Source organism: Terrapene carolina, unplaced genomic scaffold (assembly GCF_002925995.2).
Source record: "Terrapene carolina triunguis isolate 2854851 unplaced genomic scaffold, T_m_triunguis-2.0 Scaffold234, whole genome shotgun sequence".
NCBI classification, from domain to species: Eukaryota; Metazoa; Chordata; order Testudines; family Emydidae; genus Terrapene; species Terrapene triunguis.
The window spans coordinates 8,229,377-8,232,424 of NW_020664585.1; the positions used below are offsets into that span (position 1 = coordinate 8,229,377).

Sequence of the window (3,048 nt, forward strand, 5' to 3'; positions counted from 1 at the left end):
CTGCCCCCTACCTGTCTGGGCGGGGGAGGCGAGGCACCCAGCCCCCCAGCCCGCCCCCGCACCTGTCTGTGGGGGGAGGAGGGGAGGCGAGACACCCAGCCCCTCAGGCTGCCTGCCTGCCCCCCCCCGGTCTGTGCGAGGGCGGGGGAGGCGAGACATCCCGGCCTCTCGGGGCAGCTCCTTCTCTCCCGCGGCTGGCACCGGCCCCACACGGCGGGGCGGGGGCAGCCCCCGGCAGGGCCCCTCTGTGCCCAGCGCTACCAGCCCCCGCGCGGAGACTTACCCGGCTGCCGGTCGCCTCCCCGGGCCGGGCGGGGGGCGAAGCCAGACGGCTCCCCGGGGAGGGGGCAGGGCGGGAGTGTGTGGGGGGGCGGCGCAGGCGCAGAGCTCAGGTGCGGCTGCAGCGACAGCAGTTCCGTTACCATGGCAACAAGGTCACCGCTTTAATCAGCCCCTGCTGCCGCTTCATCTCCGCCCGCTGTCCCGGAGGGGCCGGGCGGGCCTCCGAGTGCGTGCGCGTGTCCGAGGGCTGGGCGTCCTCCTGAGCGTGTGACCCTCCCCCTCGCAAGTGTGCATACACCTGAGTGGGTGTGTATGCACCTGCAAGTGCGCGGGAGAGCGGGGCACGCACCTGAGTGTGCACACGTACATACACACAACAGTGTGTGAGTCTGAGGAGTGTGCTTGTGTGTGCCAGGGTAACCAGATGTCCTGATTTTATAGGGACAGTCCTGGTATTAGGGGCTTCATCTTATCTAGGCACCTATTAACCCCCAACCCCTAGCCTGATTTTTCACACTTCCTATCTAGTCACCCTAGTGTGCATAGGAGCTTGGCAAGTATGTGCAGAACTGTGCCTGAGAGCTGGAGTTAGATGTGCTATATCTGAGAGTGTGTAAGCTGTGACTGCATCTAGGGGTGCTATGTATGTACGTGTGTGACGATGTATTCAACTGTGTATGGACCTGTGCATACATACATGCATGAATATAAGTGTGAGCACAGCTTACTCCTGGGGGGCTATTCTGCACCACTGCACACGGGCAGAATTTATGTCGCCCACAGATTTCTTTGCTTCCCCGCAGAAACTAACTTTCTGATGGGGAAGCAAAGGGAAGCCACAAGAGTGGTCATGCGACTCTCCCCAGCAGTATGTTTTGGGTGGCCAGGGCAGCCGGCAGAGAGATAAATCACTGCGGGGCAGGGGGCGGGACTGGAGAAGACCCAGCTGGTGGCTCCTACCCTGCGCCAGGCAGAGCTGCTAGTCCCGGCTGGGCTGGGCTCGGGAGGACAGGACTTCCTCTTCCCCTGCATGGCTTCTGGGGCCAGGTCAGACCCACTCCCAGATTTCTCCCCGAGCTGCAGGAAGCTCTGCAAACTCCCCCCTCCTGCACCCATCGCTCCTCAGCTGCAGGGGGAGGGATCTCTGTACAGGGAGCTGCTCCCCCATCTGCCCAACCCCCATGCATCCAGACCCCCTCATACCTAGACCCTCCCACCGAGGCTCACGCCCCTGCACTCAGAGCCCCCCCGATGAGCTCCACTCCCCTTGCATCTGGACCACTCTGACGATAACGATGCACAAAAGACAGCAGTGTTCAATAAATATTTCTGTTCTGTATTTGGAAAGAAGCAGACGATGTACTCTTATATGAGGATGATGAAGTGCTTTCCAATCCATTAGTAACTGAGGAGGATATTAGACAACATTTACTAGGGATGAACATTTTAAAATCAGCGGGCCTAGAGAAGTTGCATCCAAGAGTCCTAAAAGAATTGGCTGAGGAGGTCTCTGGTCAGCGAGTGTTAATTTTTAATACATCTTGGAATACCAGGGAAATTCTATAAAACTGAAGGAGCACTAATATTGTGCCAATATTCAAAAAGGACTGAGCAGAGAATGATACTAGAAAGACAGAAAGAACATTTTGTGACTCTTCTCAATCACGAGTTGAGCACAAATGATCAAACAGTAGACTCAACTGAGCAAGACCAGTTTGATTTGAACTCTAAGATCCACCAACTTTGGAGGAGACTAATAATACACTTATGAAAATGGTAAAGGGAAAGGCAGCTGGAGCTGATGAAATCCCAGCTGAAGTGCTGAAACATGGTGGTCCTATACTTCACAAAGCTTTTCTACACCTATTTAGTTTCTGCTGGGAAAATGAGGTTTTACCCCATGATTTCAAAGATGCCAAATAGTAACAATCTATACACGTAAAGGGGACAGACATGATTGCGGCAATTATTGTAGCATTTCGCTCCTCTCCATCGCTAGTAATATCCTTGGTAAGATGTTGCTGAAAAGGCTTCAGGTTATTGCAGACGATGTACTCCCTGCATCCCAGTGTGATTTTTATTCATCACGCAGCACTGCCAATAGGATATTTACCCTACGCTAGTTACAGGCGGAAGCTGCTGAAGAACTGCCCCTGTACATTGCCTTTGTCGACCTCAGTAAGGCGTCTGACTCCGTCGGATGCTCTGCAGTTTGGTGCCTTCTTGCAAAGTTTAGCTGCCCAGGCAAACTAATATTCCTTATACACTGCTTCCCTGACAATGTGCAGGCCCTTGTATCAGTGGGTGCCGACTCATCTGATCCCTTTTCTGTAGCCCCTGGAGTTAAAAAGGTCTGTGTGCTTATTTACTTTGTTCCTGGCTGGAGTGCTAGAAGTCACCGCATATACTACCACTACAGGTGTCACTTTAACACCACGATTTGATGGCAGACTTCTAAACTTCCATAGATTCAAGGCTAAAAGCAAATCCCAGGAAAGTGAAATAAAGGATCTCCTGGATGCTGATGACTTAGTGTTTGTCACCCTTTCCAAGAACAACCTGCAACATTTGCTGAATTCCTTTGTCCATGCTGTATCCCTTTTGGGCCTTTGTATTAATGTAAAGAAAACAGAAGTCCTGTATCTACCATCTGCTGGCAGAAACCCATAGGTTCCATCACCACCAGAATTAAAATTGAACAGCTACCAATTAAACAATGTCAAGTCCTTCTGCTACCTAGGTAGCACAGTTACCGGCGCCACCAGC

At 53.0% G+C, this 3,048-nt stretch overlaps 1 protein-coding gene across 2 annotated transcripts in view; it reads right to left on the reverse strand.

Annotated features, from left to right (window-relative positions):
* The window catches only part of CCDC92 (coiled-coil domain containing 92), a 61,951-nt gene that overhangs the window by 22,910 nt on the left and 35,993 nt on the right, over window positions 1–3,048 (reverse strand). The gene's annotated exons all lie outside the window — the stretch shown is intronic.